The sequence below is a fragment of the Danio rerio genome, chromosome 20 (assembly GCF_052040795.2).
Source record: "Danio rerio strain M-AB ecotype USA chromosome 20, GRCz13ab, whole genome shotgun sequence".
In the NCBI taxonomy this organism is placed as follows: domain Eukaryota; kingdom Metazoa; phylum Chordata; class Actinopteri; order Cypriniformes; family Danionidae; genus Danio; species Danio rerio.
The window spans coordinates 22,651,725-22,666,322 of record NC_141040.1 but is presented as its reverse complement, the minus strand read 5'-3'; the positions used below and the strand labels follow the sequence as shown (position 1 = coordinate 22,666,322).

The 14,598-nt window shown below is 33.5% G+C and overlaps 1 protein-coding gene across 1 annotated transcript in view; it reads right to left on the bottom strand.

The window, feature by feature from the left end:
* pinx1 (PIN2 (TERF1) interacting telomerase inhibitor 1) overlaps positions 1-14,598 on the bottom strand; it is a 51,812-nt gene that overhangs the window by 15,060 nt on the left and 22,154 nt on the right.

The window sequence follows — 14,598 nt, the reverse complement described above, 5'->3', positions numbered from 1 at the left end:
GTTAGAATAAAAGCAGTTTTTAATTTTTTTAAAAGCCATTTTAAGGTTAAAATTATTAGCCCCTTTAAGCTTTATATTTTTTTCCGAACATACAGAACAAACAATTATTATACTATAACTTTCCTAATTACCCTAACCTGCCTAGTTAACATAATTAACCTAGTTTAGCATTCAAATCTGTATAAAAGTGTCTTGAAAAATATCTAGTCAAATATTATATACTGTCATCATGGCAAAGATAAAAAAAAATATCAGATATTAGAAATAAGTTATTAAAACTAATGTTTAGAAATGTGCTGAAAAAAAATCTCTCTGTCAAACAAAAACTGGGGAAAAAAAATGGGGGGGTAATAATTCAGGGGGTTAGTAATTCAGATTTTAACAGTTCATATAATTACAAATAATATCAGAATAATTTATATTTTACTACATTACTACCACACATTTTCATATCCACCAGCTGACACACTGAACCAGAATCAATGAATAAGTAATGCAGAGGAACTTAAATCACACAGACCTCCAGTTAATGCGTGCTGGAAGGTAGTGTGATGCAGCGCCAGCCTTCATTACTTCTCACCAGTAACAAATGAAGACAACGCTCTGCATAGGGCAGCATCACTAAACTCTGCTTGCTTTACAATGTAAAGTGCTTGCCTTCCCGTGCCCTCGGAGGAGCCGATGTGTCAGGCCCCAAAGATGGAGGACATACCATTTATTCTCTGCCCTGCGGTGATTTATTAGATTAAACCGGCGGTGATTAAATGCAAGCCAAGGCCCATGAAAACAGTGGTGGCGGTGGTTCTCAGGAGCGTCAGGCGCTTAGTTTCTTCTGCTAATACTGTAATCACCATGCCAGGGCAGACCTGCATGTGCCAACAACCACTGCCCACTTCAGCTAGCCCTCTGAGTCAAAGGAGACATATTACGACACTTTTCATAAATTGTCAAATAAATCTCTGCTGTCAACAAAACACGTCTATATAAAGACTCAGCTCAAAATATTCCATAGATCATTTATGACAGCTTGTCATATTAATGATTATTTGGGTTTGATCAATCACATTGGGTTTGTGTGTCTCTTTAAAGGGTCACGAAACACCAAAACACATTTTTTGAGCTTTTGACAGTCGTATATGTGTCCCACACTGCTAAAAACACTATTAGGACACCTATATTTCACTAAAAAGTGTAAATTGGTTGTTTTTTGCGTTATTTCAAGCAAATTCGTACTTCCTGTTTGAAACGAATTTTTGAAGCTGCGTCACGGCCATGACATAATACCGTTGTATTCCAGCGTGCAGACTGGACGTCTGTGCCTGAGTGAGTCTTATTACGTCTTACAGTGTGATACATTAATGCATGAGTAAGGCTTGGTTCAAACCAATCAGCGCGCTCTATTGTGCAACTTCATTAATATTCATTACTGTCACAGTGTTTACACCACAAAGACGCCACGTTGTGTTGGCAAAACAAGCGTGAAGTGTTGCTTTTATAGTTTGCTGCCGTTAAGTTTCGTTTTCATTTTCTCTCTGTGAGAGCTTATCTGGATCACGTGTGGATTAACAGTGTACGCGACGCTCGACAACAATAACTTACGTGTCTAAGGAGGATTATTGTTTACCTGAGAGCTGTTCTCATCTGCAAACGCTGAAATCTGGATTTGCTTGTAGTATTCTCTCCATTAAGACGCGGCTCTAGTTGCTGGTGATTGTCCTGTCTCTACAGATTTGGTAAGTGAGCGACCAGTGCTCTTTGTTTATTCAGTTTGCTCGTATCGAATTTAGTTAACTATTGCACTGAGTGCAGAAATGTTAGCACCGCATTTAGTGACCGGAATAACACACGCGGCTTTCTGACGCTACCTGCCGTGTGCATCTAAGTTTCCGGGAAATGCGGAGTTTTTTTTTCTCTCATTCGCCGTGCGGTATCAAACATTGCATGAAAAATACACGCTTAGAGCAGTTCCTCGAACCAAAAATCTCGTTTGTCGCGAGGGGCATGAATGAATTCCCTGAATGAAAGAGCCAAACTGCAGTTAAAGTCCAACATTTATTAATTCAGCAAATAATTCGATTACAGATGTCCATGTAGGTTAAACACCATCGCTTTCTCCTGTCTGTGTGGGTGTGTATTTTGACTCTGAAACTCGCGCGTGCACAAATAGACACTCCCACACCCTCCCACTTTAGTTCCTCCGACACTCCCCCCTAAACAGAGCTGGACACGCCCACTTTTCTGACTTTTTCGAAAGTAGAGGTGTGAAAACACCCTGCTGAAACGAGGGGGTTTCATGGCCCTTTAAATGCAAATGAGCTGCTGCTTTCCAGAATAGGGCGGAGCTTTTAATAGGGTTCCCACTCCAGGCCAAATATCAATGATTTCTCCAAATCTTTCTCTGGCTAAATAGATGATAAACATGCTGTTGCGTTGAGCAGTCCTTCCAGAATTTTGAAGTTCTGCAAACAATACATTTAAATGGAAACTTTGGAACAAAATTTAGAGAAGCTTGCCATTTTTTATGGATGCAGATCTCCTGGAAATTTAATTTGGTTAACTTTTATTTTGTGATTTTTTTTTTCATTTATTTATGCATTATGATATCTTATGATATCTTTATCCAAAAAATTTTCATATAGAAATGTTTAAAAAGTGTCTTTTGATTTGACATTTTAAATAATTTAAAGTGTTACAGTATATTGTCTAAGCTGGTGTTGTAAATTATGGTACTAAATCCTTTAACATAAGCCAGTACTTTATGGACTTATACTATTTCTATAACAAAAATATTCTATTTCTATAACAAAAACATTACCATAAAGTCTCTGATTTCCTAAGTCTGAAATGGTCCTTTTAAAAACACCATGACATTCCAGAAAATTTCATGACTGTGGGAAGCCTACCTTACAGGACATCTACTGACACTCCAGAAAATCTTATGCAGTCAAAACGTCAGAATGGACCAGTAACAGATTACAAACTATAGTCAGACAATGATGGAGAGGAGAATATGGGTCAGATCACACCAAACACGCTTTTTTTTTGTGCTGAGAGAACCCTTTTTTTACATTTCTATTGGCGGCGAGCATTTGTGTGGATCATGATTGACGAGCAGATATTGCCAACATGTATAAAAGCACTGCATATTCAGCCTATCAAAGCAAATAAACATGTTGGCCACATACTCATTTACTTCTGGTTTATAGTAAATTTTAAAAAAAAGGAGAAAAAATAATTTGAAATCTGAATCAAAATCTGCTTATTAACTAGTTGAAAAAAAAAAGAAAGAAAAAACAAAAATAATAAACAGAAGAAAAAAAATCCCGATCGGTGCGGTTACATTGTTGTCCTTTTTGTAGATGCACTGGGGACCCAATTACAGCACTTAAAACATGGAAAATGTCAGATCTTCTTGACATGGCTACATTAACTCCACTTTTATTTTCACGCTAATTTGTACGTGTCAGTGGGTTGGCATGGGCGTCAAAAGCCAGCCGCCGGAGGGCCTGTAGCAGGCAGTCAGTTTGGTCTGTTTCTTCATTATCCAGTAGCCTTGTCAACAGCACAAGGGAGGCCGCGCTTTTGTTTGAGGCAATTAGATGTTATCTGAGAGCATATTAGGGCTCTCCCGCCTGAAAACAAACATGCCTTTGAACAGCAGCACACGGGGCGTCCGTTACTGCATTAGCAGAGAAGTTAAACATGCTGGAGCACATGGTTACAACGTGCCAGTTTGCATTGCTGTCTGGTCCCAACTGAATCTTTGGGTCTTTTAGTCATAACATGCAGTTATACAGCTTATGATGCAATAACGCGGGAACACTCGGAAACACTGCCAGCCAAATCTCAACACCATAATCAGCAGAACTCAATGCTAAATACTAAGCTACGGCTCCTACAAACTTACACAAATGTTCAAAATTTATAGGTCTGGATAGTTTTTAAAATGGTATTTAAAATAATTTACCATTACTATTATTATTATTGTTGTTGTTATTAGTAGTAATAGTAGTAGTTTGCAATAATATTTTTTTGCATCATAATGCATAATAATGCAAAATAATGCATAATAATAATAATAATAATAATAATTTTTATTATTATTACTATTATTTTTATTATTATTATTATCATCATATTTTTATCATCCATTATTATTATTATTATTATTATTATTATTATTAAATGAATTAAATTTAAATAAATTACAAGCTGTGAAATTTTTAATTGTAATACTAAACATTAAATTTTACTGTACTTTCTAAACATATTAAAAGCTTTGGCAAACAAAGACTCTTAAAAACAAATCAAGAAAAATGAAAATAATCAACCATGAAATGTTAGTAAATAAAGAAATAAAATTATTAAATAGTTTTATATAAAATATTTTGTTTCAGATAGTTTTAGTCCATCTTCAATCTACCTACATGTCCTGTTAAAAGTAGCTTTGTGTTATAGTTGTATGGGCAATAATATAAAAAAATTATTTAAAAAAAATCAAAAATTTGGTGGTAATAATAATAATACATAAAATATTGAACGAAACTCAGCACTTTTCTTACTGGCGCTCCATCAGCTTTGCTGGCACATTCGGAGCTTAACTTCTGCCTCCTCAGCATCATTTGAGCCTTGAGCTCCGCCCACCAGCGACTCCCATGCGGCCAATGAGAGGGCAGCGTTGCGCCCCTTCACCACATCTGCCAAACGCTGCGCCTGGACTCCTCATTTGAGTGGAGCGGCCAGCGATCCTTCATGAGGACGGGCGTGGGTGAGTCACAGCAGCTACAGGTGCCAGTCTCTGCACTCAGGGCTTTGTGTTGGAGATAGCGTGGGAGTGGGAGAGACCACATGGGGTCACGCCAACCCCGAAAAAAACACAGCCAGAGGAGGTGCCGGACTGGCTGACTGGAGCCATGGAGACTGGCTCGCCACATACTTCATAATTATTATAATAAAAAAAATAATAATACTTCATAATTCATAATGTTATATTACACAGGCACAAATACACAAATAAAAGCGTAAAAATTAAAGTGCCTAATGTTTGTCAAATCAAACAATTCACTAAAATGAGTGAAATAATGTTCCTTATTCAAATGTAACCAATATATCTATGTAAAAATCAGTAAAGATGCAAATCTAAGTAAAAATTATAATATTATAACCACAGTGCTCAGCATATACAAGCACACCCCTCACAAATCTATCTTTTAAATTCCCATTTTTAATAGAAAGCTATACAATATTATATTTGTACATTAGATTAGTCACTACTGAAGCTAAGTTTGGAACTTATCTAACAAAATAACTTATGATAACAATCCAAAAACTAGTGCACCCAAATGTTTGTTATTAAAAAATATTAAATACAAATTTAAAAAGGTGGAAAAATTAAGACTTTTTTTTTTTTTTTAATTTAGTTAAAAATTTTGTAGGTTGTATTTTATTTTTTGCAACATTTAGCTTGGATTTAATTGTATGACCTTTCAGTAAATAGTATTTAAAAAATATATTTCTGTTTAATAAATCTGTTTTGTTTAAATGCACCAAAATACATTGTCTATATTCACAGAGAAATGGATAAAAATATCCATTTTCAAAACGGGGTGTACTTAGTTATGCTGAGCACTCAATTATAAAGTATGAGGTTAAAATTGAATTACTAAATTATCCCAAAAAGACAGAATTTTCTTACTAGATGAGTTTATTTATTTTAAAGTGTAATTTTATCCTGTACTTTAATGCTGAATATGCTAATATGATGATTTGTGCTTTATTATTATATATTTTTTAATTTGTCAAAAAAAGAGATCAGATTACTTAAAAAAATAAATAAATACAAAATTGTTTTTTCAGTTTTATTTTGTACTGGAAGTTAGAAAAGCATTTATTTGACGTAGTAATATTTGGTAACATTATGAGTATCCCTGCAAAACCCAAAAAGTTAACGTAACTCAAACCATTCGAGGAAACTGATTGCAACAAACCATTTAAGTTCAAAAACTAATCCTAATGAGAACTGTCAACTTAATCCATTTGAGTAAACGAAGCAATTTGAGTTCAGTAAAACCCAATAAATGAAGAGAACTCAAACCAACTGAGTACTGTAAAACCCAATAAGTTTAAGCAACTCAAACCGTTTGAGGAAACTGATTGCTACAAACCATTTGAGTTACAAAAACTAATCTATATGAATACTGTGAACTTACTCCATTTACGTTGAAGTAATAAGGTATTTCATTAACTCATTACCATCAACACTGAGTTCAAAACTCTTTTCAAATGAGGAGAATTAACTTTCAGTCAATTTTGAGTTCACTACACTCATTTCACTTTGAAGTTGACTGAGGGGTTTTACAGTGCACAGTCTTTTTAATCAATCTATCATTGCTGAATAAAAAGTAGTACATACATTCTAAACATTGATTTTAATTTTAGATAGGGAACTTCCAGCAACAGGTAGCAATAGATCTCTTTTAGCCTAAAATAAATTGCAAAGGGACAAATGAAAATTGTCAAATTATTATTAGCATATATTTAAAATTAAACGGCACAAATCATTCAAAAACGTACTTGTATTAACCCACAAGAAATCAAATTTATCACTGCAGTTTTCAAAGTGATTGTCTATTGTTCCCGGCTTCAAACTGAAAAATCTGGGACACAGATAATATTGAGACGGAAACTTTGATGTGGACATTATGCTGAATAGACAATATTTACTGAGCAATTTAAAGTGCGCCGACCAAATCAGACAATTGTCTCTAACACACACACACACACGCACTCCACATACACACACAGATGGAGTTTCACACGAAATATATAAGTGTAGGCCTTAGCGATCCACCATTGACGCAAAGAGCAGTGGTAAAAAATGACTAAGTTTCACTGATGTATGAAGCAGGAGGGAGTCCATTTATCAGCGGGCCCTCAGCGGTCGCCTGCTCGGGTCCCTCAAGTCACAGGCCGCGACGCTCCCCTTTTGACTGATTAATTAGCCAATCACAGGACATTTTTCACCAGCAGCAGGAGGGTTTATTTCAGCTAATGCTGGGGCCTCGCAAAAACCAAGCAGACTCGGCTCTTTCCTCTGGGCTTGCCGAAGTGGAGGGGGCTGCGCAGGGGCCGAGGGAGATAAATCACACCCACTCCTCATGACTGCGTACACACTAGCCAACAGACTAACTAGGGCCCCCGAGAAGAAAACCAGTCGGCGACGGGGAGGGAACCAAATAATAAGAGAGATATCAAGAGTAAATACTGAAAAAAAAGATACAAATACTGAAGAGATGTGATCAAGACAGCGGTTGTGGAAATACCAAAAAATTAAGCGTCAGGAACATCAGTGTCAGATTTTTCTTTGTCGCTGAGAGATAAAAGGCCTTAGACTGTGTCTGCTCTAATTTGCTCATGACAGCTATCAGTTTTAGCAGGGCCCAGGGCCCACTAGGGGGCCTCAGCACACTTAAGAGGACATCAGGATCAGGTCTGCTGCCCTTGATTAATAGTTTGAGTGTTTGTTCTTAATTCTATTTAAAGTTATTTAAGATGGTAGTGATAACCACAGAAAGAAAATTTTAAGGATAAGTGCATAAACTGAAGACAATCAAATATCTGTATACATAATGGTTGAAAAATATTTTTAATGCAAATCGAGCGCAAGATTCTGTCAAGAAGTTTTATGCACAATTAATGACATGAAAGCAGCATAGAGAACACAAGCACTGCTGTAAAAAGGACAGAGATGGTAAAAAGACTATATTTATATATTATATTTTCAGTGCATTAAAAATCATATGGGCCAATGAAAAAAAAAATCACCATCATAAGAGCAACAATTAATTCATTAATTCAGATTCATGGAGGGAATTTATTTGGAAAAATGTAACCAGGTTCTTTATGACACCTTAAATAAAATACTTTCAAACCAGAGATCACAAAAATGTATTGGCAGATCATTTTCACATACTTTGGGATTGTAATATTATACAAATTTATTATAAAGATTTGAATAAGGAGATTATGCAATAATGGCATTGAATATGGAGTGTAATTTTTAAACTATGTATCTGGGAATTTAGTCTTCAAAAATACCAAAAAAAATGCATATCTTCTTAATACACAACTAACAACTAGCAAAAAGGCAAATACAAAGAAATGGCTCAGGGACGATCCTCCATCTTTAGATGAATGGCATGATATTGTAAAACAATAATATGTGTATAATATGAAAGTACTGACACTTCCTTGAGACAACAAGCCTTTAAAACTTCTGCATACTGGGGTAAATGGCTATATATATATATATATATATATATATATATATATATATATATATATATATATATATATGGAGCCTGTTGAAATATTTTATCAACCATAAATACGAATGTGAATAAGATTGTATTCGGTGACCTTTGACACTTGTATTGTATGGCTTTTATGTTTCCATGTTCCTTTGAAAATGTTTTTGTTTGTTTGTTTTGTTTAGAAAAAAAAATAAAAAACAATTACATTATTTATTAATAAAATCCTTGAAATTTAATCAGTCAAAAAAAACTTTAAATGAGCTCAAATAAATATCAATTGTGGCGTTGCATTTATTATTTTCATTTATTTCTGCAAACAACTGCCCTTTTATTATTTAGGATCAACGATTTCCAATCTGTGAATACATATAGAAAGTTACATGAGTTTTGAATTCACTTGTCTGCATTTTAAAAAGTTTATTATGCACGTATACAGTTGAGAATACGTATACAGTCAGAATTATTAGACCTCCTTTGCATTTTACTTCTTTAAATGGAGTAAAATAAAAGCATTTAAAAAATATTAGCCTCTTTAAGCTATATATTTTTTCATAGTCTACAGCAACGGGGCCTAATAATTCAGGGGGAGCTAATGATTCTGACTTCAACTGTGTGTGTGTGTATATGTATATATATATATATATATATATATATTATAAACTGACTTTTAAAAATGTGAACAAGTGAACTCAAATCTCAAGTAACTTTCTATTAAGAATGTATTTATTTTACTTACATCATTTATGCATATTTAAGTAAAATATCAGTAATAACAAACATTTTGCATAATAATAAAAGTTCACATTATATGGGCTAATTAATGAAATACACAAGTGAATTTCCATACATAATAAAGCAATTAAATCATATCCTATAATGTTTTAAATACCTTGCTGTGATCTTGCTGTGACTTTTTCATTGTCATTTAATGCTATTGTTGATCAAACTATACCTAGCAAGGGTTTTGGCATACAAACTACTGCCGCACTAAAGGGTGGATGTCCATGAACAATGTTGTGGTCAAAAAGGTTGTTACAGTGTCCATCAAAATCAGTGCATTTTTATACAAGTGAAAGAGACGTCAACTGAATTTGAAAAAAAAATAAAATAAAATAAAAAAAATTTTGGAAAAGCAATTTGGACGCTTTCCATGCATGACAAACTTTCTTAAAGATGTGACTGTACTATCATCAAGACTAGGGTTATAAAGGTACGCAATTCAAATCAGGGCCACAATGAACACACACACACACACACACACACACACACAAAATACTAAACCAACAAAATACATACGCAGCCCCGTAACAGCTTCTTAAATCAAGGTAATGAGATCAGGGGCGACTTGGACGGGCCTCCCATGTGTATGTCAGAGAGCACTGTGACAAGAGATAAGGCTCCGGCAGGAAGCTCTGAGAGAAAGGAGGAAAACCCCTTGGTGCAGGAGGTGGGAGTGAAGCCGCCAAGACACAGCACTAGTGAGATCGGCACGGTGCACGAGCACTAACTGAATAATGCACAACAACCAGACATGCACAATCTACAGTACATTGATTTTGGTACTCTTGGTGAACATGAGCAAAAAATAAATAAATGAATAAATAAAAGTTTAACCGTTTGCTTAAAACATCAAAAAAAAAATAAAAAAACAACTGCTCGAGTTTGTTTTCGGATTAAAGTACACGAATTTCTTGAAACCAATTCAGACGATTAATGATGTAGATGAGTTTAGACTGTAGTTTTGGAGACTTTCTGACAGCGAAACCATTGATGTCAGATTTTTGATTTTTTTTGTCTACTTACAGCATTTAAGCAAGAGAGACATGTTCTCTTTTAGGCCGACTTCCGGTTAAGTGGATTTTCTGAATTATTTTGGACATAAGCATTTTTGTGGCAAATCACAGCTCTGCTCTTTTCCATTGTGATGAATGACTGAGTGAGTTTGGCCTGTGCTTTACCTTCTATTTACACCGCAGTGTACATAACACCTTATAACAACATGCAATGCAATACTTTCTCATACGCATTTGTACACAGCACCTGATAACTTGTATATTGATCAAAATCTGGTAACACTTTACAATAAGGTTCATTAGTTAATGCATTTACTAACATGAACTATTCATGAACAACACTTGTACAGCATTTATTAATCATAATTCAACATTTACTAATGAATTATTAACATTCAAGTCCATGCTTGTTAATATTAGTTAATGCACCATGAGTTAACATGAACTAACAATGAACTACTGTATTAACGTTTATCAACATGAATAAATACTGTAGTAAATGTATTGTTCATTGTTCGTTCATGTTAGTAAATGCATTACTTAACATTAACTAATGAACCTTATTGTAAAGTGTGACCACAAATCTATACATACAATTCAACATCCAGAGCTTATTGCATCTCTGTTTAATGTTTGGCGTATTTTCTCATTTTTACACTGGAAGCTTCTGTAGCCAAAAACAAATTCCTTGTGTGTGTAAAGCACACCTGGCAATAAAACCGATTCTTATTCTGAAGACAGGAGGTCAAAATTTAACAATTTCCTCTTCATAGTTACCCAGGTGTTTTAAAAAAATAAATATATAAAAATTAATAATAAAAAAATATATAAGAATATACTTATTATTATTATCAATAATTTCTATTTTGCTAAATTTTTATCTATTTCTGTTGTAATTGTATTTTAATTTTATTAGCTTGCTAATTCATTTCGGCGGCAATGTTCAAAAATTGGGGAAAAATATACAACCTTGATTATACAAAATGTTTTGTTAAAGCTTGAGAAAATAATCACAAATAAATGTAAAAAAAAAATTATATATATATATATATATATATATATATATATATATATATATATATATATTTATACAGACATATGTACACACATACATACACACATACATACATACATACATACATGCATACATACATACATACATACATACATACATACATACATACATACATACATACATACACAATTAGTTGTTAGCCCTTCTGTGAATTGTTTTGTTTTTAAATATTTCCCAAATTATATTTACCAGAGCAAAGAATTTTTCTTTTCTTTTTTTTTCTGGACAAAGTCTTGTTTTATTTCAGCTGAAATAAAAGTTGTTTACATTTTTTTACAGTCAATATTATTATAGACATACAATAATTTGCCTAATTAAACTAATTAACATAGTTAAGCCTTTAAACTGCACTTTAAGCTAAATAATAATATCTTAAAATATATCTATTAAAATATTATGCCACTGTCCTCATGGCAAAAATAAAATAACTTAGTTAATAAATCTATTATGTTTAGAATTGTTGTAAAAATTATAATTTCGCAAAAAAAGTAATAAAATAATAATAATAAAGTAATAAAATAAATAACAAAACAAAAATAAATAAATAAATAAATAATGCAGGGGGGGGGTTAATTTTTCTTACTTCAACTGTACATACTCATCTCATATGAATTAATAGGGGTGGCAATAATTTTGAAACAAATATTTAACAAAATGTTTACATTGGTTCTCAATTAGAGCATTTCTTTGTTAATATTTTGAGCAAAATTTTAAACCAAAATATTTTTACCACAGCCTCCTTTCCTCATATTAACCAAGGGTACCAACATTAGTGAGGGCACCTTCTCCCCGCTACGACTAATGAGTTTACAATCATGCGTATGCAGGGCATCACGTTGTCCTATTGTGAACACAGGATGCTTCTATGAGCAGAGGCAAAAATCTTCCAGCGGCCGTATCGCCACACAATGCTCACATAAACAACGCCCCCTCGTTGGCTTCCTATGCAGGCCTAACTGCCCCGCGTTTACAGGGCTCGCCACCAGCCCTTCGCCACACGGCCTCCTGGGATGCCATTGTGAGCCTGTTCAGATTGGTTTTCAATCCGGTCGATGAAGTCCCTACAGAGTAGGACAATAACAAACTGCAACAAAACGATTAGCGAAAGAAAAAAAAAATTAAAAACTAGCGCACTGCCGGCACTTCCAAATTCAAGCGAAGCATGAGCCGATGCTATTGTGCTGCTTTCTCAGTAAAAAAAGGCGTTTAGTCTGGGTCTTCAAGTACAGATTGTGTATGTGCTGCAGGTCAGAAAGTACTATGACACAAACACTGAGGTGACAAATAAAAGGGTCAAGGAAATTAAACTTGGATGACAAAAAATATCTGAAAAAAAAAGGGATTGTAAATTATTAACTGTCAAAGCTCTAAGATGGAAAACATTGCTGTTTTTATATAAAAATAGAAACTGTTCTTCAGTTTCCAAATATTTTAAAATCATTGTCAAAACTGACATTACACATTACATTAACAAATGCTTTCTACACACTAATTAATGCATTAGATTTCTAAATGATCATGTGACACAAAGACTGAAATAATGCTGAAAATTCATCTGTCGAACTAATAATGTTGTATTAAAACATTAAACAATAAAACTTATTTTATTTTAAGCCATAATATTACAAAATTTTTCTCAGTGAGGATAAGTCACTTCATAAAATATAAGCCTAAAAAATTATAAACATTTTAATTGAAGTGTCATGTATTCTTATGCCACAAACCACAAAACATTAAATAATTTGATTTAGTTCATTTCAGACTCCTAATTAATCTATAAAATTTCATATAGTTTTCAAATTTAATCTCTTGCATAAGCACTCGCAATATCAAATGAGCTCACTGTTGGGTAATTCTATACCCACTGCCACTTAGCAACTAGATCACTAAAACTAAACACAAACTCAAACAGGTAGTTGCCCAAATAATTTGTTAAAAAAACTATTTATTTAGATAACACTTCCTTCAAGGCAACAAGCTCTTCCTCTATTTCAGGTCTGTCATCAGACAGAAAATAAACAACTATTATTTAGTCTTACCCTATTTTGTTTTTGGCAACTTTCTACTTTTAAAGAGTTACATTTGAGAATTTTTATGTTCTATTTGGCTTTTTATTGCCAATGTGTGAACAGTAGTGAAACCTAAAAAGCAAGACCTTCCTTGACCCACTAGGCTGTTTATGAAAGCCTGTAGACTGATACTTATGTGAAGGACATGGGATGTTTTCGCAAGGAAAATTAAAAGCATTTTAATTAAAATGTCTTTATTTAGGCTACTGAGCCTAAAGGTGATATTTAAATGTTTATCAAAATGCCCAAGTCAATAGCATGGACAGATTCTGGATAATCATAATCGGCATGTCATCGCAAAGGTATATTTAAATTAGCACTGCAGTATTTAAATTTTCTGTGATATACATATCAATACGAATATAATTTCACAAGATGATTTTTTAAATCTATTTGGAAGGAATTCATAATTTTACATAGTTTAAGATTTTGTTGTAGAGGAGTAACATGTTCATAAAATAAATTAATATATAACAACAAATATAAAAAAATGAAATAAGCTGTGCTTTAGGGTTTTCTGCAGAATAGAAAAGAACAGTACAGATGTACTGAAACTCAATCAAATATAACATAACTGATAGTCGTCAATGTATGAATAATAAAAAAAACATCTTTGCTAAAATGTATAACACCTTGGTTTAAAATCTTTTTACATTTTTTACATTATGGCAAATTTCCACTGAGCCATACAGTTCAGTACAGTATGATATACATTTACCTCCACTGTCAAAGGTCACAAAAAAGCATACTGTATTAATACTTTGACACCATTTTCAAAGGAGTTCACTTTGGCTGTTTCTTAATTGCAAGAATGCAGAGAATGGACTTGTATTATTGTGAAGACCGGTCTTGCCATGCCACCTCGGAAAAACGAATTTTGGAGACCGCGAGAACAGAGAATGTGGCCTGTGAGAAATGAGATGCTGTGTTCTTCCTGATAGTCACATGACCTTCACACAATTATTTAAACATTACAGCATTCATACAACCATTTATTGTTTTTCCCCTTTTTCAAAATAAATACTATGCATAAACTTACAAATGTTGCACAATATAAATAAAACAGATTTTAATACGAATTTCAGCAATAACTAGCCTTAATGCCTTTATTAAGATTTTAATGGTTATGTTTACTTTGCCAGACACATTTAGGGAAACTCCTGAAACAAGTTATATCTCTGGACTTTAAAAGTAAATCCATATAAAATGCTGTGCTTCAGTCGCAATGACTTCTAGAGCGAGTTTGGTGCTCAAGTCTGCATAGGTGCATCCTCAATATCAAGAACACATCCCGTAACTTTCACGCATCCTCTATTCTTGCGGTTTTAAGTTTTGGAACTAAACTTTGG